The following is a 22522-nucleotide window of genomic DNA, read 5'->3' on the forward strand; positions in this document are numbered from 1 at the left end:
GGGGGTCAAATGCTCTGTCTCTCCCATGCTCCCAGTGCCTCGGGAGAAGGCGGCTTTCTAAGAATCTCCTGCACCTTCCTGTCATAAGTCTTCCTGTGAAGAACCCTTCCCTGCCTGTCAGGCCCCGGAGTAACCACATGGGGAGAGAGGAAGGGAGCGAGGGAGGGAGGGAGGGCTGGAGTTATTCCAGGCAGAAACAAAGCCGGCTGGGAGATGGAGACAAAGGGAATGAAAGGAACGCCTCTGCTAAGAACACCAATTAACAGCACGGATCTTGTCCTTGGCTGAATTGGTGCCCGTGGTGTGATGAAAAGCATGGCCACGGACCGGAGGCGGCAGTGGGAAATAAGCAGACCGCCCCTGCGTGGGGCCAGTGCTGAGAGTGCCTGCGGTGGGCACTGTGCTGTCTTTCTTTTTAGCTGAAGAGAGACAAAGAGAAAAACATTCCATGTTCAGTTCCTACGTCATAATAAGCACACCCCGTTTATTATTGAAGAGTTCCTTATTCAGCTTCATGCTTGCTTCTGTGCCCTTGGGCCACTTCTTACCATAATCCATCAGCTTTAGGAGATAAGAGGAAGGGGAAGTTGCCTTAGGGCTATATTTTGTCTCAGAAGTTTGTCAAAGGCTGTATCCTTACAAGAGTAACTCTAGCCTTCTCATGCTGATGGGTATAGGTCCATTTAACAACAGAAACGTTTCTCAACTGTGCATCTGAGAAAATGGACAATGGATATGACTGAGATGGTGACTAATAGTCAAATATTAAAAGTAGCAACGAAAGAAGCCTCATTTTACATATATACAGACTAGAAGATGTGTCCAACGTGATCAGTGGTTGCCTGGAGTTTTCCAGTTAGCACATAATAGTTTCAGAGAAACTAGATATTTGGAGGGGTGGGGAGGAGGGTGAGCGGGCATGTGGTTTGTTCACATTCGTATGGTTTTATATCAGAATCGCAAAAAATTATTAGGAGCATCTGTATGGCTGCCCAACCCCCACTGCTACTCCTTGGAGACAGGAAGAGGAAATGTGAGGAAGCCCCCATGGAGGAATTCCATGGCTTGTTACCCAGCTCACAGGCTGACTCACTCTGTTTATGGACTTGCTCATGTGCCCCTGAGGCCAACTTTGAGCACCTGGAGGAAATTCTTCAGAATGAAAAGCTATAAATTTGTGTTCTCCTGAAATCTAGCTGAAGAGATATACTTAGAAAGAACACAAACCAGAGAGAGATTACAGTTAAACAACGAGGGTGCCTGGTCTAGAAATAAGAAAAAAATCCCAAAACTAGGAAAAGCCAGTTTGCCTGAAGCCTCCTAACCTGGGACCTTTGGGTTTTTTGGGCACTTCTGGGGGAGGTTTCAGTTTAATTTTAATGTTAACTTCAAAAACATTCTAATATTCCAAGATTTTATATTCACTCTAAAAAAAGGGCTATAATACTGAATAACTTCAAGTTTCTTTGCTTCTTGGCTAAAAATATATACAAATTCAATGTGTAACACTTTTTTTTTTTTAACATGGAAACAAGGGAACAGAATCATTTTAAAAATGCAGTTTGCTAAAACTGAAATAAAAAGAGCCTTTAATGTAGATTTTGGGGAGCATAATAACCATAACAACAAACATTCTCTCTCTCTTTTTTTAAACAGATGAGGAAACTGCAGCTCCGCAAGATTATCAAGAATGTATAAGATCATACAGGTAGAGGTGAGGAGGGACAAACTGGCTTCCACAGTAACACACTATTCCCACTATCCTATAATGCACATCCTGTCTTAAGCCACTCACTTGAAGATACTTAAAGGGGAAAACGATTTCAGTTTGCACAGCAACTTGTGTGAAACAATCAGTCTTCGCAGTTGAAACAATCCAACACTGTGACAAGTACTTCCGTGGTTTTTTCCCGTGAAACTGAATATTCCATGCACTGACAGCTTTAATGTGAGTGAGGCAGTACTGTTAACCTACTTGGATACTTTTAGTGTAGGTTCATATTATGTATTTCTTCAGCAAAGACATTTCTTTATCCTATATTTAGTCTTTGGAATGTTTTCCTTTAATTTTTAAAAGCAAAAATTGCAGTGGTGAGAATCCATATTCCTAATCAAAAAAAAGACTTCAAGAGAATTCAAGACTTATAAAGCACACAGTTCTCTTTGTATATGAGTCTGTTCAGTGTTAAGGAGGGTCACTAGATTATGTTTTTCCTGAGCTTGAGTCAGGGGAATATGTATAGCACTGGAATAGATTCCATCTGTCCTATAAAAGGGCATACTGATTTCAGAATGAGAACCAGCCCAATAGTTCCCCTCTCCTATCCCTAGAACTGGGCTCTCCCATTGGAAACATCATAAAAGATCATTTACAGTTCTTCTTGACCTTACCTTCTCTTGAATTATTTTCTTAACAACTACTTAGCAGTAAAACTCTCCTGGCTCATGTCTGTGTAAGTTATTGACTATGGCAATGTTAGCAAATAAAACAGGCTTCTGTGCACATTACTCTAAGCAAGACTGGTTCACATTTGGATAGGCTGATGCCACACTAAACGTCAGGACGTAGAAAAACTGCCTATTCCCAAAGTACTCTGACACATGAAGCCCCAGGCTGCCTGCAGGTGTAAGAGGGGCTCCACATTCACACTGTGTGATTTGATGGGCACTGTAAAGTTACCTTGGGATTTATTTCTTAGATATTACCCAGAATCATTCTTCCTTTTCAAATGTGATGCATACATATTTCCCCATAGTCGATTTAAAAGGTAAAATCACAATATATTAAAACATCACTGTGATATAACTGTTCTCAGGAAACTGTCCTGAAATTACTATAAGGATTAGAAAAGGATGGGCAGGCATTTTCTACATGTGCACACAGACACACATATGCACACAGGCACACATGGGTATGCACAAATTTCACTTTATCTTATTTATTCTTTATTGTGAAGTGATCATTTTTTGTTCAAGAAATTCCACAGGTCATCAATTTTTCTTCCAAATTTTTGCTAGCTTAAAAATTCTGAGGTGACAGCTTGAAGAACATCACCTGGAGGTTCCTAATAGTTTGAGAATTACCAACAAAAATATATAGAAAGAAACAAAAAATATATAATGGCACAATTATAAAGCAAATTTAGTAACGTCCCTTGAGAAGAATTTTGAAGGAATTAAAATACTGCTAGGATTCAAAAATTCCCTCTACAGAAAGAATGCTATGTCTTCTTAAGATCAAATACTCCTTAGAAAAATTGCTCATTAAAATATTTTGTTTTAAACTTTGGGGATGTTTATGATACCCCAAGGGGCATGGTCTGATGTTACTCCCACTTTGCAGACAAAGAAAAAGTTCAGAGAGAGAAGGTAATTTACTCAAGATTCAGAGCTAGCTAGGGGCTGAGACATCAACTCAGACTTTTGATGTTACCAGTTGTTCTTTTCACTGCACAGAAATTACTACATTCATTTAGGAAAGCAGACGCATCACTGATATTTAGACTCTGTTACTTTAATACACCCAGGGCAGGAATTCCTACTGCATAGCGTCCCTGAGGGACCTATACAGCTTGCACACGTGGAGACAGAGAGGTCACTATCTCTGAGTGGTAAAACAATTTAATGAACATAAATGTAACAAAAAGAACCTAGGGTCAAAGACTTTTTAAACGTTTTGTAAACAAAAATACAAGTAGTACTGTTGAAAATGAGGTTCAGAACAATCCATGCAACATCCACAGCTAACACTTACCTCCCAGTATTCCATGAACAAATAGAGTTAAGCGGCACCACTTCCCCTTCAAATGCTGAATACATATTTTCTGTGCCCCCCTTTTGATCTGACACCCCACTCCCTTTCTTTGGCAGGTCCCTCCACCTCGAGAGACCCTTCTCCACTGAGCTCTGAATAAACTGGACGCGCCCTGTAAGTCTCAGCAGATCTCCTTGGCTCTCTGCATCTCGCTGCCCACTTGTGAAGCACATATGCAGATAACGGCTGGGAAGAAAGTGAAGGCAAACACGGAAAGTGAACCAGGCCACGACCAGAATCTGGTAGAGAGCATTCCTGCTGGCATGCAGGTACCAACCTGTGACAGACTCCTTTTTTTTTGGCTGCATGGTCTGGACAGATAGCTGTTAAAAGGTTACCATTACAAAGCTGGCCGCTGGAGCAGGGCAGCATTCCACGGGCATCTGCAGACCTAACTCCCCCTCACCTTGGCTCTTTTTATCCTGTTGTCTTTTCCTCAAAGTGAAGCTTACTGACTTCTCACATAGCCTTTGCAGGAATCACATCTTTGCATCTTTTCACCAGTTCTGTGCATAAAGCAGAATCTGGCATAGACACTCCCTTGAATACAATGGCGATGTTGGAAGCATCCCTCTCCCCAGCCAACTTTGTATTATCCTATCATATGGTTGTAGAACCAGAGTCTAAATACCAACATTAGGACACTGTCGTTTTCTCAAATAGTCTGAAAAACGCCAAACAAAATTAAACCAAAACAGACATAAAGCCAACTAAAATCATAATGTAATTTGTAGCATAGATTACTTTAGACTGTTTACATGCCATTTCAAGAAAAAGGGATGATCAAAAGCAGTCCCCAGACATGAAAAAGGTCTTACAACACACAATGGATGTGCAGCGCTCTGTTCCCAGTTGCTCCTCACATTCCTAGCGGTCCCTCACAAACCCTCTCCACACAGCCCCATCCCAAGGTGGTCAGCACGGAACGCATTTCAGGTTCCAAGCATGTAACATTTCTGCTTTCAAGCACACGTCAATCACTGAGCAGCCACTGGAAAAAAAGCAGGCAGAGAGAAAGCAGCGCAAGCCCGAGCATCTGCAGAGAGCTTGTGTACCTAGGTCGAGGATCCAGTACTTGCAGGTGCCCGGCTGCCCGCCGCTGCAGTAGGCTGAGCTGACAGAGGACAGCGAGTCCAGCGTGTCCACTGGCTTCAATCCGTTGGGCATGGTGATGGGAGCCGACTGGAGGCTATAGGAACCCCTGCCCTACCTCTCCCTTCACGACAGCTAGAGCCACTGCTTGGCAGCAAAAGCAGAGACCAGCTAAAGAGACACGCACAGACTGGGACGCGACAGGGACATGCACACAGACTGGCAGTGTGCAGCTCGGCCGGCGCCAGTCCACGGCCCAGCGCACGCCTCTCCCTCGCTGGCGTCTGAGCGCGCGCTGCAGTTGGGTTTCACAAGTGGGAATACCCAGACGCAGTGGATTTCATTCTACCACACTGACTCTAATTGGAGCTCAAGGAAATTCTTCAGGCACCCTGGAAACCAGATGTCTCTCCTCGCCGGCACTAGCCAGAGCTGCAATTTCCTTTCTCAGTGAAATGTGAAGTGACAGATGCCCTGCCCATGAAGGCCGTTCTGAATGGCTTCCCTGACTTGGGCTTTGTGTACATCTGGAGGGAGGTCGGCCCTGGGACGCACACAACAAACAGCACCTCCTGATGTGACTTGATAAAGAAATAGAAATGTAATTCGGTCTAATAGCCAACTGGTTACATCACTGTGCTGTAATGCCACTCCTCGCTTATTAAAAACATATCTTCATTCTTCCTCACAGGAAGCAGCCACAGAACTGAAAATGTAAATTCTTGCATGTGAACTGTAAAGGAGTTTCAAGAAACACGCATCTTAGGAGTTCGTTTTGTCTTCCTTGGAAACTGGATCTTTTCCTTAGCTGACAAACATTCTTACTCTCTCTTTGAAAGTTTCCATATGTTCTCTTCCTTGCCCCACACCACACAATGGCTTCAGAGGGCCATGCCCTCTGCGTGGGAACCACAGAGCCTGACTTCCAGCTTCTATGGAAGTGTGCGCTCCCCTGTGCCTCAGTGTCCTCCAAACTAGACCTGGACGCCCTTGCCTTGCTCTGACAGAGTCACCTGGAACATTCTGCATGTATCTCAACCTGTAATATCGCGCTGAGCTGTTTATAATTTCTTTGAGGAAGAGTTGTTTGTGGAACCTCAAAAAAAAAGTACTATTTTGACTTCTTTATATTAATAATTCTTCTCATGTCTGCTTTACCTAACTTGACAGTACAATTTTATTTGTGTTGTTTTATATAACTTTGAAAAAAAAGTTAAATTTTGGTTTTCTCCCCGTCCCCTCAATTTGCTGCAAAATATTTAAAATTCTCAAAGGAAAAAGAATGTGAAAACAGCACAGACTTCTAGTTTCTTTCTGAGCAATTAACAACTATAAAAATCAAGACGATATATCCAGGGCGCCCAGAGAAAACTGTCTCAGGTACTGCAATGGCCCTCTCACAACTGCTGCGAGGGGACTCTGGCATTTACGGGCCCACATTAGGCTTCGTATTCTTAAAACACCAAAAGCAAAGCGTAAGGTTGTTTTTCCCTTTAAATGGTCCCATGATAGGCCCACATGGTGTATTTATGCCAGGACCTAGCGAGAGGCAGAGTTCTGCACAGAGCCCTTTTTATTTAAGAGAAGAAAACTTTATTGCCAAATAAATAACCTCCTCTTTTGTTAGCAAAAAGCACTAAAAAATTATGACCTAAGCGAAATCAAGTTAACTGACATTCTAAGGTTTCCAGTTACTACAACCGTTATTAAAAAAGTTTGCTTTGTCCCTTTCCAAAAGTACAGACTGCCAACAAGGGCCATTAATTTAAAAATTATAAAAGAGCTGTCAGGGAATTTAATTACTTTATGTGTAATATAAGTTCTCTATGAAAGAAAAGAGGATTAAGCTTAAAAATGAGTAAAATAATTTTGGCCAAAAATGTATGGGAAATTTCCCTAGGGACTGATCACTTCAAATCTCAAGTTAGGGGTGGGCGCGGTAGCTCACACCTGTAATCCCAACACCTTAGGAGGCTGAGGTGGGTGAATCACCTGAGGTCAGAAGTTTGAGACCAGCCTGGCCAACATCTCTACTAAACCCCATCTCTACTAAAAATACAAAAATTAGCTGGTGTGGTGGCACATGCTTGTGATCTTAGCTGCTCAGGAGGCTCAGGCAGGAGAATCTCTTGAACCCAGGAAACAGAGGTTGCAGTGAGCCGAGATCACGCCATTGCACTCTAGCCTGGGCAACAGAAAGACTCTGTCTATGAATCAATCAATCAGTCTCTCTCTCTCTCTCTCTCTCTCTCTCTCAAGTTCACATCTGTCAGAGAGGCGTAGCATTCTGGAGATGAGGGAGTGAGGAAGGAAGATGCCTTCTAGGTCCCCTCCCTCCTTCCAGTCATGTAGGTGCGAGATTGCGGAGTGTGTGAAATGGGACAGGGCATTTTATACAGTAAGTAAAGAGAAATTATCTCAATTAAAGGCACCACATGACTAACTTGAAGGGTGACAACCTGAGCCAATAGAAACATGGAACCAGAAGAAACATGGAGGTGAGTAAATCACTGGATGGGAGAGGAGGTGAGGCAAAAGGAAAAGGGGGAAGTCCAAACCACTGGCAAAATCTCCCTGGAAGTAAGTTTTGACGCCAAGGTCTATTTCTACCATGGTGGCATGGCCAGGGATCTTGGTCTGAGAGTCTGAACAGACTCGGTTTAGGAGAAGACAACACAGGGGTTAGCAAATTCAACAGACGGTGGGAAGAAACTCAGGTTCAAAACCGTGGCCATGAGAGTAGGAAGAAAAAGGAGGTGAAAACAGGTGGGTGACTTGGTTAACTGGGAACAAATTATAGAAGCGACAATGTGATGTGGCCAGAAAGGAAACTAGAAGCTGAGAGGCTTGAGAAAAGGGAGAATGAGGTTAAAGCTGTGAGTCTTTAACCTTGTTTGATCTGCTGAATGAGTCTACCTACAGTGTAAGAACTTTAGCAAGTAAGAAAAGGTGGTCAGGAAATGACCGAAGCCTGAATTGCAATGAACAGGACCTAGAAAAGGAATGAAACAGTGAGACAGGTTTAGTGCAGACAGACTTGAGTTTCAATAGAAAGAAGAGAGACATGAAAATGGAGTGAAGGGGGTGGGTCAGAGCCAAACACCACCGGCACTTAGCAAAAGAGAAGATGTGTAACGTAGAAATTCACGGAGCTGTGAAGGAAAACAAGACCTTCTGTTTTTTGGTATTTTTGATAATTTTTGACATTTTAATTCGATGGCTGGACATACAATTTAAAATGTCACAGAGAGAACAGAAGATCCACTAAGATAGTGCTACTTTAAGGACATAACGTTTTTCTCTGAGGACCAAAGCCAGAGACGTTGAGAAGAAACAAAAGGGTGGTTTCTATGTCAAGCAAACTGAGCACTGACTCTTAACATCATGATTGCACTTCCTATCCCTGCAAAACACATCATTAAAATCAACCAGGATGGTGGGGTTACAGGCTGAATTGTGTATTCCCAAATTCCTAGGCTGACGCCCCAAGCCCTGGACCCTGGAATGTGACTGTGCTTTGAGGCAGGAACTTTAAAGAGGTGACTGAGTTAAAATGAGGTCCTTAGGGTGGATCCTCATCCAATATGCCTGGTGTCCTCACAGGAATAGGAGATGAGGGCACAGACATGCATGGAAGTAAGGCCTCATAGACACAGGGAGAAGATGGCCATGTTCTCGTCTCTGCAAGCCAAGGAGAGAGGCCTCGAAAGAAACCTACTCTGCTGACACCCTGATCTCTAACTCTCAGTCTCCAGAAAACAAATTTCTGTTGTTTGAACCAGGCAGTGTGTGGTACTTTGTTACGGCTGCCCCAGCCACAGCTCATCTGGGCACGTGCATGTGAGGGGTACTATACTCAAAATGGAATATAAACACAGAAACCAATGAACCCAGCCAAATGAACCAATGAACCTACCTCTTACATCAGCCAAAGAAGATCACCCCGAGGTGGGTGGGGAAGAAAAGAACTAACCTAACTTTGAAAAACAGCTTTTTTATTATGTACTGTAAAACCCAACAACAACAACAACAAAAAAATCCCTGTAAGTTTATTTCTCGCATGAGTATGGGTTAGCAATTCTGAAACTACTATAGTGAGAATGGGTAGAATCTTTTTTTTTTTTTTTTTTTTTTTTTAAGAGATGGAGTCTCCCTATGTTGCCCAGGCTGGAGTGCAGTGGCTATTCACAGGCGCGATCCCACTACTGATCAACACAGGAGTTTTGACCTGCTCCGTTTCTGACCTGGGCTGGTTCACCCCTCTTTAGGCAACCTGGTGGTCCCCCACTCCCAGGAGGTCACCATATTGATGCCGAACTTAGTGCGGACACCCGATCGGCATAGCACACTACAGCCCAGAACTCCTGGATGCAAGAGACCCTCCGGCCTCAGCCTCCCGAGTAGCTGGGACTATAGGCATGTGCCACTGCGCCCAGCAGAGTTGAGTCTTAAAGTCAGAAATAGTAAAGAACATATTCAATTTCCAAATAAGAGAGGAAAAAAAAGAACTTTTAGAATAGGACTGAACAAATAATTATGTTCTGGAGAATGAAATCCAGGTGTCTTACTATGAAAGAAAGAGGTTATAAATGAGGACGGGACAAAGGTTAGAATAAAGCCTTTGTTGTTAGATTGCAGTGGGACATTTCAGTATGATGTAAACTCATACGCACACATACAGGAGCCTAGTGGAGCTGTGAGAAGAGGGCCACCACCCTCCAGACTCCCAGATTGGCAGACCCACTGACACAGCTTGCACCATGCACCTGGAAAAGCTGCAGACAATGTCAATTGCGAAAGCAGCCGGGAGGGAAGCTGTGCCCCGCCAAGCCAAGGGACAGAGCTGTCCAAAACCACTGGAACCCACCTCTTACATCAGTGTGACCTGGATGTGAGACCCGGAGTCAAAGGAGATCATTTTTGAGTTTTAGGATCTGACTGTCCTGCTGGATTTCAGACTTGCATGGGGCCTATAGGCCCTTTGTTTTGGCCAATTTTTCCCATTTGAAACAGCTGTATTTACCCAATACCTATACCCCCACTGTATCTAGGAAGTAACTAAGTTGCTTTTGATTTTACAGGCTCATAGGTGTAAAAGGACCTGCCTTGTCTTGGATGAGACTTTGGACTGTGGACTTCTGAGTCAATGCTGAAATGAGTTAAGACTTTGGGGGACTGTTGCGAAGGCATGGTTGGTTTGGAAATGCGAGGACATGAGATTTAGAAGGGGCCAGGAAGGTGGAATGATAGAGTTTGGCTGTGTCTCCACCCAAATCTCATCCTGAATTCCCAAGTGTTGTGGGAGGGACCTGGTGGGAGGTAACTGAATCATGGGGCAAGCTTTTCCCATGCTATTCTTGTGACAGTGAATAAGTCTCACATCTGATGGTTTTAAAAAGAGGAGTTCCTGGGCACTGCTGCCTGCTGCCATCCATGTAAGATGTGACTTGCTCCTCCTTCCTCCATGATTGTGAGGCCACCCCAGCCACGTGGAACTGTAAGTCCAATAAACCTCTTTCTTCTGTAAACAGCCCAGTCTCGGGTATGTCTTTATCAGCAAAACAGATGAATACAAGGAGAGACAGATATGGGGGGAGGGGAGATGGAAGAGGGGAAATACAGATGTTTATGTACACATGGGTTGGTACACACACTTATCTGCTAAGAGGGTCTGAAGTCATGGTACCACATAGCAATTAGCATACCTAGCACCCAAATCTTAGCTTCTAAGACCATTCTCCAATAAAAGGAACCAGGAAAGCTTCTCGGAGAAATGGCTGACTCCAGGACTGTGGCAGGGACAATACAAGATAAGCCTGGAACATTTTATGGTGCCAGAAAGTAAAGGAATGCTTAAAACAAGATAGGAGAATGCCAGAAGTTCACAGACAGGGCTCTTGATAGCCACAGCTGCAACAATCTAAGAAGAAAACAATCACGGCACTGGGTTATGATCCACACAACAAATATCCATGACTCAAACCGATATAAGAATGGAATAAGTAAAAAATGAGGCAGAGGGACAGCTCTTCTAGAATTCCAACTGATACATCTGGAAGGAATGAGGAAAATATGAAATACCATTAGGCAAACGCTACAGTGTTGTAGGCAGAAACTACTGATGGATGCCAAGATAAGAGCGTAAAGGTAGGATGAGAAACAGAGTATTTGCACAGTTCAAAAGCATCTCCCCAGACCGGGTGTGATGGCTCACTGTAATCTCAGCACTTTGGGAGGCCAAGGTGGGTGGATCACAAGGTCAGGAGATCGAGACCATCCTGGCTAACATGGTGAAACCCCGTCTCTACTAAAAATACAAAAAATTAGCTGGTTGTGGTGGTGGGTGCCTATAGTCCCAGCTGTTCGGGAGGCTGAGGTAGGAGAATCTCTTGAACCTGAAAGGCGGAGGTTGCAGGGAGCCGAGATCGCACCGCTGCACCCCAGCCTGGTGACAGAGTGAGACTTCGTCTCAAAAAAACAAACAAAAAACCACACACACAATTTCCCCACAAGTTATTTATTAACTACAAAGAGAATAACAGTAACTTTACAGTGGGGGAAATGCTGCAGACACTACTGAGACAGTGTGGTGAAAAGGGGACCCTGGAAAAACTCCAACTAGCTTGCACACTGGGGTGGAGCCTCGGGAAGTCACGCCCATAGGAGTGGGGAGGAACCTGGGATTCTAACCGCGGCTGGGAAGCCCTCTAGCAGGGAGACTGGCCATGCGGTGGATACTTGTTTTCCCCTTTTTTTCCCTTTTCACCCAGTAACACCCTGCTTTACGTACCCTTCAAACCCTCTGCGAGCCTAAATTTTCGTGGCCGTGGGATGGACAAGGACCCTGTCTTTAGCAGAACTAAGGAAAAGTCCTGCAACACTACTTTAACCAGGTGACCAAGGTCCACACAAGAACAAGGAGATCTCAGGATACTCTGTGCCTCCGACGTGATGCGCAGAGAAGGGCACAATAGCGTCAATTGCTGTTCTCGCCCAAAATGCATAAGCTAAAGTTAAGAGAAAACATTGCTCTATTTATTATTAAACTCAAATTGGGAGGCATCTAATGACATAAAGGACCAGTATGCCTTAAAATTGTCAAGGTTATGAAGAAGAAAAAAGACTGAGGAGCTACCACGGACTGGAGGAAATTATTAGGTTGGTACAAAAGTAACTGGGCTTTTTGCCATTGAAATGTCAAAAATCGCAATTACTTTTGCACCAACCTAAATAAAATGTGGATCCCAGATTGGATATTAAGCCAGAAAGAGAACAGGAAAGCAAAATCCAGGCTTTATAAGGCCCGGGGCTTAGTTAAGAGCACTGCACCCAGGTTCAAGGCCTGGTTTTCGTCACTGTATGTGAGACATTACTAGTGGAGGAGCTAAGTACAGGGTGTACAGAAATTCTCGGAATTATTTTTATCACTTTTCTCTAAGTGAAAAATTATTTCATAAGTTTTTAAAAATGAAAAAAACTGTTATTTAAATGCAAATACTTAAAGAAACTGAGTATGAAAAAGTTACCAGAAAAAAGTAGGCAAAGTCAGAGGAGATCTTTTTGTAGAAAAAGAAACATATCGGGCAAATTAAAGATCTGAATAAAGGAGTTTATCATTTACTGAAAAAAATGTACTGAAGGAACACAAAGTAACACAAGATGTATTATTTCCACATACATTTGTGGGGAAAAAGCATGGACAAAATTACAACAGTCAATTTTATTTTTGTGAAAATAAAAGTATTTTCATTTAGATTAGTTGAAAAGCAGCTCTTGGGGTCATGGTCAAAGTTAATGCCCATGAAACTCACGCTTTCTGTAGCCTTCTCTTGTAATAATTATTTCTCAAATATTCAACATTAGAACTTCAATATGCAAGTCTCTGTTATTAATCTGCCTATAAAAAATGAGACAGGTCATTTTTTGGCCAAAAGGAGTCAAAAACAAAAGCAGTAAAAAAAAACAAAATCAATATACAAATGGTGCTTTAAAAATGAAGACTAGAAATATACTTAAAGCAAAAATTAAGATAAGCCAAGGGACCTGAAATGTTTGTATTGCTATTATGATGCTTTTTGAGGAATAAACATTTATTTATAATTAAGCAATTAGCGAAGAATGAAAAGCTCCTCAAAATCAAAAGCAAAAGACTGAATATATAAAACAACATTGGCTGGATTCTCAGATTAGATCTTGAATGATATAATGATTAGGAATATTATAATTTCCTCTAAAAATCAGAAGTTTTTTCTGAGACTTGATGAATGACACTGATAAAATTTCAGTATTCTACCTTGAAGTCAGTCCTCAAACCCCAATTATTAAAAGGAACACACAGCTCTGCAGCTGAGGACGCTGGGCCCCTGAAAGAAATACCATACCATTTTATTAAAGTAGCAATTCTGGACTGTTTTCCTTTCGCCACCTCCCCGGCCCTGGTTTTCTTCCCCGTGTTTCCGCTCTGCACAGTGCTGGCTTTAAGCACAGCTGCACCACCAGGATTGAGTCTCTCAGGTTCCATGCACAAAGATACTCCTGTTCAGAGGAAGTTTTCTCCAGTTTCTTTACCCCATAGATAATACCTCCTGCTCTGGAGGGAATGGGATGACGAAACCCCTGCTTCTTAGGGCTCCATTCAGCACAGGAGTCCCTGCTGCTTTCTAGCACAGTTGCCAATCCACAAAAGCACCTTTATGGAGGCATTCAAACTCTTCATATGGGTGCCAAGAATTCGATAGGATCCTTTTCATTGCTTTATTTACTATCTTTTCACAAACGATGTGAGTTTTTCTCTTTAACAAAACAAACATTCAAATACTCCTTTTTTTACATTTCACTTTAACTATGTGACATTCTCTGTTTGCACAAGCACTGTGGATCTGCAGAACTGCAATATGATATGGTAACCTCACAAATCCTGTTTCTCAAAAAAGTAACAAAAACAACAGTGCTCAAAAAATTAAAGCCACGTACCTAACCCTTGACTGCCAATATGTGCTTTTGATGTCCCAATTCTGTTAAGCTTCAGAGAATGAGATACAGGGCACAAATTCTCAGGGTTGGTGGTGCGGGGGTGCGGGGGGGTGGGGGAGGGGGAGCTGACAGGAAGTAATTCTTCAGCTCTTTTAAAGAAGAGCAAAGGAGACCAAGCAGCTGATTTTGATTTAGGGAAGACGGGCAGAATAACAGTTGTAGGGCAAAAATCTTTTACTCCTGGATGCAAACTGATAAAGAAAAAACAGCTTTTCCTTTGTGATTGTTTTTCCCATTTATTCACTCATACATAATATGTTCATTGTGAGCAAAGTTCTGTAATTAGGGGAGTAGGAAGAGGAGAAATCTGGCCCCCCAAAGATGAAAAAAAGACAGACTTCCATTAAGATGACTTCTCTGGGCAGTGGAATGCATTTGGAATTATTAGATCATAATTCAAACTGGAAAACTGAAACCTGATCCTTTTCAGAGAGGAATTGTTGGAAGGCCCATAGACTCTCAGAAAGGGGCAAAGTAAAAGTACAGCGAACTTAGGACACCAGGTTCTAAAATCGGCTCTTCCATAAATGATGCCTGGCCTTGGGCAACTGAGTTTGTCTCTAGAGGCTTCAGCTTCTTCCCCTGCACCAAAGGTTTCTTCCAACATACACGGACAGCAGTATGTGCAGTGGCTAAGAACTAGAGCTCTTAAGTCTGACTGCTGTTTTGAAAATCTCACCTTACATCCCCTGCTATGTTTGGTTATGTGATTTTTCTGTGCTTCCCTTTTCTTGTCATAAAATGGGGATGATAACGGTGTATGTGTATGTTGTCGGAAGGGTATCTTGAGGGTGAAACGTAGAGAAAAGCACTGTGGCTGGCAACGGCGAGTTCTCAACCTGTGCCCGCTGTTACTACTGTTACTTTCTTAAGGCTCCAACGGCTCCCTTGTTATGGGCTGAAGTGTGTCCCTCCAAAATCCATGTTGAAGTTCCAATCCCCAGTATCTCAGAATGCGACTGTATTTGGGAACAAGGTTTTTAAGGAGGTGATTAAATTAAAATGAGGCTTTTAGGGTGGGTCCTCATCCAACCTGACGGGTGTTCTTACAGAAAAGGAAATAGGGACACAGATAGCTATACAGAGGGCGGCTACCTGCAAGCCAAGGACAGAGACCCCAGAGGAGACTAAGAGCCAACCCTACTGACTCCTTGCAGACTTCTGGCTTGCTGAACTGTGAAAGAATAAATGTCTGTTGTTTAATCCCCCAGGCTCTGGGATTTTGCTATGGCAGCCAGCAGATGAACATACCCTTCTTCCCCTCTTTGTTAATAATCTGCTCCATGACCCAGGTCTGAAATGATCTAAATGTTTTTGAGACAGTAGGAAACAAATCTGTATTTAAGAACAGAACTTGAATATTCTTCCCTTCTAGTAAATTCAAAGTTCTACAGACTCATGAAAAGGAGTGGGGGAAGAACTGATGTGACTGAACACACAGGGCTTTATTTCTTGACAATTAAAAATAATAAAGAATTCCAGAGCTGCCGTGCAATACAGCTGAGGCAAATGTGCCTGTCTACTGTCCTCTCGAATGTTTGAAAGGACCTTCAAATAATAAACACCTTGGGGGCCTTGTCCTACGTTTGACTAGAAAGGTTTCGGGAAGATGATGCCCCACTGAATAGTCTGCAATGTGGAACGGCCAATCTGCCTGAAGTCTGAGGTGTTCCAGCCACTGCTGGTCAGACTGAGATGAAGTGGTGCAGAGCCTGAACACGTCTCAAAAGCCCCAAGCAGCCAGCCTGGCATGAGTCACGCAGAACCCCAGGAAGGGGCGTGAGGACGTTCTCCTGGGAGAGGTGGCCACCAGGGCAACAGCTCAAAGGGTGGTCTCCTTCCCCCCATTTCCTTTTCTGTCTCCTTCAAAACCCTTCCATGGTGTCATAAAGGAAGAAAGGAAGTATGTTAGATTTGGGAGAGCTTTAAAAACTGTCTTATTCAAAATTCGGGCCAGGTGCAGTGGCTCATGCCTGTAATCCCAGCACTTTGGGAGGCCGAGGCAGGCAGATCACCTGAGGTCAGGAGTTCGAGACCCGCCTGGTCAACACAATATAACTCCACCTCTACTAAAAATATAAAAATTAGTTGGGCTAATTTTTTATTAGGTGGTGGGCACCTTAGGTTCCAGCTACCTGAGAGGCTGAGGCAGGAGAACCCCATGAACTCGGGAGGCAGAGGTTATAATGAGCCGAGATTGCACCACTGCCCTCCAGCCTGGGTGACAGAGCAAGATTCCATCTCAATAAATAAATAAAATGATAAGACAAAAATTAAACAAACTTCACTGTGAAATGTTTGCGGTAAGAAATGGGATCTTTCAGAAAGCACAGAGATTATACAGAGACTGCAAGGCCTGCTAGGAGCGCCACCAACAGCCTGGCCTTGTGAATGTATCTCTCGCGACTGCACAGCTCGGATTCACAAAGAACTTTGCGAGGATGGAAGGCATATATGGGCACCATGGAAGCTATTTTATACACATACTGAGGGAAGGGAAGATACTTGCTCTTTGGAAATCACTGCCATTTATTTTTTATGTGAAGAATCCCTAGAATAAAAGTGTAAACATGTTGATGAAAGATGATTTACATAAATTTTTCACTGCATGCTTCTGTAATTCTGAGGGAAAATGTCCATCCAAACCTCCCCTCTCAGATGGGTCACAGAGAGACTCAGATTTTATTTATATGAATGGATTTAAAGTGGTCCATTAAAGATGATTTTTTTTTTTTTTTTGCTATTTGGTTAAAAAAATAAAAAAATAATGCAAATATCATTATATGCAAAATTTTATTGTGATTACCCCCATAAATGCGTTAACCCTTTAAGCCATCAATTCTACTTCTAGAATTCCATCTTCCAGTCACAGCTGCACATGGACCAAATGATACACATGCGAGGGTATCTCCCACAACGCCGCTGATAACAGTGAACAGACCGGTCCCAGCCTGAGTGTCCCTGTGCAGTGTGCAAGTTAATACACTAAGGCGCAGGCACACATCAAGTACTGCACATCTAAAAAAAATGAAGCAGGTCTTTAGGTGCTGGAATGGAGCCAAGGGATAAAAGCCAGGGGCAAAATATGCCACCTCTCCTGTCAGAAAGAGGAGGGAGGAATGCATATATATTTATTTATTGACATATGCCTAACAAACATTGGAAACACAAGCTAGAAATGAGTAAAAATGGTTATCTATACCTGGCACGTGGGGTTGTGGGAACAAGGCTTCTCAGTTTAGACTGCTTCATGTCTTATTTTTTGAACCATGTAAAATATCTAAACATAACTTATAAGTCTTAAAATTTGTTTTACTCTTATTTATAAAAAAGTTCTCAATATGGGTGGAGTGTCTGAAATTGCACATAAAAGTTTTGTGCCTATGAGCATTTTCTGGAATAGGTACCACAGCTCCCATACGATCTGTTCAGGGACACATGTCAGAGACTTTCAAGGCCTGCTACTTCTAAAAATTAGCCAGAATCATTTAAGGCATTTTCCCTTCTCTTTGCATTTTCACCTCAGCTGCTAGGATCTATAAAACATTCTGCGTATGGGAAAGTCAGCCCAAGGAGTACAATATAATCACAAAATCTCATCTCACGCTTCTCTGAACAGAGAAAGGAATACAGGCAAGAGCCAAGCCACATTCAGGTCTATTTGGCACACATTTCTCAACCAGGGCTTGGCTGCTGTGTTATCAGGTGTCCTCAGAGTCATGAGCTGCTAAACACTATCAGGAAACAAGCTCAGACCTACCCTGTAGAATCATATGATTGTCTCCCTCCATGGACAGCATTCATTCATTTACAAAACACTTAATGAAAAACAGCAAGCTGGACTTTTAAACCATCTCTTCCCAAATACATCATCTCTCTGTCATTTTTCACAGCTTCTGCAAGTGCTAACTAGAGTGAACAAATTTAAAAGGGAACCCCGTTTGTGTAATAAGTAGCAAGGTCTGATGTCTAGGAAATGTCAGAAATGGGGCAGTAAAGGAAGTCCAGTGTCCAGAGAGTGAGAGGCAGGAGAGGACACGGCAGCCCTGTATCTGTGCGGTCCTCCTTGGCCCATTAGCTACCCCCAAAGGGCTCGTCTCATTTTTCCCAGGAGCTCCTCGCTGATTTTACTGCTTTCCCTAAACACTAGGTCATGGCCATTTAAAGCAAGTGTGGGAAGACAGTTTCTCATTGTTTACGACTCTGCGATAGATATATAATTTTGTGATGATCTAATATGGATAGTGTCAATACCTGCTTACGGATTTTTCCTGTTTTAGTAAACACTTTAATGTAAAGTTGGAACATGAAAATACCTCAAACATGAAGCACTCAACAGAGTAATAGCCCACTTGTGTGGCTCCATAATTATATGGTACATAGAAAACATTCTCTAATCACAGGTCTCAGATTGATCTCTCAGTCTTGGATACACACTGCTCAGGAGAGGGACAGCGTCTTTGTTTTAAAATTCTTGGTGTAACTCCATGTTCCTTGGTCTTTCTTCCCACAGGAATTGACATTAGCAGCTGTTCAAACAGAATACAACTGCTCTTTTCCAAGCTAATTAAAAAAAACTGTATATAGATTTCTCAGTATATATATTTTTAAGAATATGTAGGCAGATATGGGTTTGAAATGTCTATGCATTAGTGTGCTTGGTGTGTTCTCTGATAACGGTGGCAATTTGGTATGAAGCAAATGTCTAAATATATCCGAATCACAATATATTCGACTAAACTTTTTAATGTCACTAAACTCTTAATACTCTACAGTTTTGGAAAACTTATTAGGTCACAAAAATGTTATCAGCAGCTTTAATCTCATGTGACTCTGAGGAGACTCAGATTCACCTTTGGAGAATATCATTTCATGACCTGGAAAAGACCACATTTGGGTCTTTAAATTTGACCTTTCAAATTTAAACCAAATTCTCTGAGAAACGTGGAGAAATGCGAGGCCTCAGAAGGGGGAGCTCCGTGTTTGGTCACAGAGACTTTTACAAAGGTAGAGAAGAACCTCGGTCTCTGCAAAGCTGGAGTTTTTGGGTGGTGAGGTGACAGGGACTTTCTCTGCTCAGTGTGTGCTGGGGGCTGTATGTGTTGCTGTTTGAGCGGCTGTTCTGGGGCATGGCAGCTCTAAAAGGTGGGCCTGTGGCACAAATCCAACTCAAGTCACAGCAGGCACCAAAAAGGCACCTGGGCCCAGCTTCTGTGGCTCAGCCTGTACTGTCCACTGGTCATTTCAGACTAGATGACACTCACTGGAGACCCGGCTGACACGGGACATCCTGACGTGACTGCCCAGGTGAGAACCCAGGACAAGGCTGCAGCCCTGTGGGCAGAGGCAAGGCTCCCCTCCAGGAGGACATCCCTCTGTCAACTGCCCTTGGCTGGTGAAGGGCTTCTGCGTCCCAGTACTGGGGAAAGTGGTTGGAGGGGGCGAGGTCACCTTTGGTAGCTGGTTGTATTCTGAGCAGGGAAACAGCACTGGCATATCCCCCTTGCTGGGACTGACTGGGAGTGCAGGCAGTGAGGCCTGGGCTGGGGGTTCCTGAGAGTGGACACACCTGGCAACCTGGAGTCTTCCCTTCCATCATCTGCAAACTCTGTTAACATCCAGTCACCTCATCTCATCTGTGCCATGGCAGGTGAAGGGGACATGGGAGCTATGGGGAGAGATCTGGCCTCCTGCAATCTGCAGAGGGGGAAGGATGGTGGTGGAGCACTGACCAACAGGCTGAGCCATGACCTCACTGGGTCAGATGTTTAGATGGGAGGCTGCAGAAAGGGGTGGGGTGAGGAGAGTCCTGGAAGGAGGACGACAGGGGCACACAGGCACTGTAATTTGGGTCTTGATGGAAACATACCCTGGCTTTGCAATCACACTGTGCTTATCACAGTGATTGCCTGTTAGAATCTGACGTAGATGGAGCTCCTAACCTCCAGGCATAGGGTCTGGCACATTCATTCATTCACTTAAAAAAGTGACAAGTGATTCTGAGAAGTAACCCTGGTAAAAAAGCTGTGTGCATTTCTAGGAACTCTGAGTAAACAGCCCCAGCAAATAAATACATCTATATGAAGTGTACTACTTCAAAGTTAAGAATAAAACAAAAAAACCCCAGAACTCAACAGGACTACAAGTGAACTGCACTCACTTCCCCATTACCGTGTATGAGTCTCTCTTGATGAGCACTTCCACCAAGTTGACAGGCCTCAGTTTAAAGCTCCCCATCGTGACGCTTAGTGCTGGCCATCTGCGGAGACTCGCTGCTTTCTACTGAGCCTACTGTTTAAAACACCTGTGTTGTCTGCAGTTCCTCTATCCCATTTCTAAGTTCAACGGTATATCTGCAATCATCATTCTTCCTGTTACGGTCTGTTTAAGGCGCTTTCAGTGAGTTCCTGGACAGTTCTTTGTGGGTCTTCAGTGTTCCTTGGAGTTCATCTAACTGGGCTTTTTTGGCTGCCCTGGTGGGAGCCTGTGTGTAGAAATACTTGCTAACTAGACCAAGATTGATTCTGCTCTCTCCTCCCCTCCATGTACTCACTGAATACATTTATGTTTTCCATGAAGATTGATGAGATGAGATGGGGACTGTTAGGTAGGGGTGAGTGAGTAGGAAAAAACCCCTATGTTACCTGATGCACAGCTCCAAGCGGAGAAGCTCCATGCACCTATAGGTGTGCATGTGTGTCCACATGTATATGTGTATGTGTGTATGTGTGTGTATGAGACAAAAGGTCTTGTACATGTGAGGAAGGTGAATTTTATTCTCTAACAGAAAGTTGCTGAAGAAATTTAAGCAAGAGAGCATGGTAAGATTTATTTTTTAGGTGAACCAAAAAAGGGCAAGAAGTGAGACTGGGTGATCAGGTGGTAAGAGTAATGGTGGAAATGAAGAAAAGAAAACATACTTGAAATATATTATTGAGATAAAGTTAACAAAATTAAGTGGGCAGCCTGAAAAACTTAAAAATAGAATTACCGTATGTCTTAATTCCATCCCTGCTGCTATAATAAAACACCTTAAACTGGATAACTTAGAAAGCACAGAAATTTATTGCTCACAGTTTTCGAGGCTGGGAAGTCCAAGATCCAAGTGCCGGCAAAGTCAGTATCTGACGAGGGCCTGCTCCTCAAAGATGATGCCTTCTGCGTCCTTACATAGCGGAAGGACAAAAGGGCTCCCTCGGGCCTCTTTTATAAGGGTAGTAATCCCATTCTCAAGGGCTCTGCCCTCCTGACTAATTATCACCCAATAGCCCACTGTTAATATCATCACACTGGGGGCTGGATTTCTATACATGAATTTTGGTAGGACGCAGACATTCAGACAACAGTACCACATGATCCAGCAATTTCATTTCTGGGTATAAACCCAGAAGGACTGAAAGGAGGGACTTGAAGAGATTACTTGTACACCCATGTTCATAGCAGCATTATTCACAACAGTCCAAAGGCAGAAGCAACCCGAGTGCCCATCAGGAGATGAAGGCTGAACTCAATGAGGCATCTGCATACAAGGGGATGTTATTCAGTCTTACAAAGAAAGGAAATTCTGACACAGGTCAGAATACGGAATCCTCTATCATAAACCAGTCACAAAAGGACAAGACTACATGACTTTCTACTCACGTGAGGCACCTACAACAGTCACACTCATAAAGACAGAAAGGAAAAGGGCAGTGCCAGGGGCTGGGAGGAAAGAGCAGAGAGCTTTGTTCAATGGGCAGAGGTTCAGTTCTGTAGGATGGAAAAAGAGTACTAGAGGTGAATGGTAATGATGGCTGCACAGCAATGTAAAGGCACTTAATGCCTTACAGATCAGTGGATCTGCTGACTTAAGAATGGTTAAGATGATACATTTTGTTATATGAAGTTTATCAGTTTTCAAAAACATAGTGGGTAGTGGAGAGGCCCTCGTGTGTTGGCCACGTTCCTGGGTAAACAAGTGGGGAAGATGGTGGCAGAGGGAGTTTGACTACTTTAGATTTGAAAGGATTGCTAAGACAGTCAAGTGGAGAAGTCAACTATTCAGATGACACAGGGTGGACAAGAAAACCCTTGGGAGAGAGCTTGGAGAGAGGCAAGGAGAGCTTGGAGAAAAGCAGGATGGACTCAGAGAAAAGTCAACATTTTGGGTAGTTTTAAATGAAAATATGTCTCTCTCTCATTTTTGAGTTAAAGAAAATGCCTTAACAGCAATCATGTATCACTACACTTACGAAAGACAGCATCTTCTCTTAACGACTGCAGACAGTCTGGTCAGGCCTGAGAGCTGATCGTGGCAGTGCCTACTTTGCTGCAGGAGTTGTGGTAAACTATGGGGTACTGTTTTTGGCACAGATTTTATCATAGTAAAATGTAACATCCTGAGTTAAAGCCCCTGGGTTTAGAGGCTCAAGTCACCCACAAGCAAAGGTTTTATTTCTCATGGTTTTTACCCCCTTAATGTTCTCATTTACTGCAGATGATGCACGCTTTGAACTTCTTCAAAATAAAATGCAGGTACTGAACCATACTTTTTCTCTATTCAAAGGAGAAAAAAACTTTAAAATTGTGAACAACTTTTAGAGT

At 43.2% G+C, this 22522-nt stretch overlaps 1 protein-coding gene and 1 long non-coding RNA gene across 8 annotated transcripts in view; one reads left to right on the plus strand and one right to left on the minus strand.

Moving 5' to 3' along the window:
* The window catches only part of TRIO (trio Rho guanine nucleotide exchange factor), a 376037-nt gene that overhangs the window by 64434 nt on the left and 289081 nt on the right, over nt 1-22522 (minus strand). The window lies entirely within an intron of this gene.
* On the plus strand, nt 515-6201 carry LOC118151593 (uncharacterized). The gene is made up of 3 exons (XR_004739988.3): nt 515-747; nt 1657-1714; nt 3871-6201. It is a non-coding gene; the product is annotated as an uncharacterized LOC118151593 (long non-coding RNA).

This window comes from Callithrix jacchus, chromosome 2 (genome assembly GCF_049354715.1).
Source record: "Callithrix jacchus isolate 240 chromosome 2, calJac240_pri, whole genome shotgun sequence".
NCBI classification, from domain to species: Eukaryota; Metazoa; Chordata; class Mammalia; order Primates; family Cebidae; genus Callithrix; species Callithrix jacchus.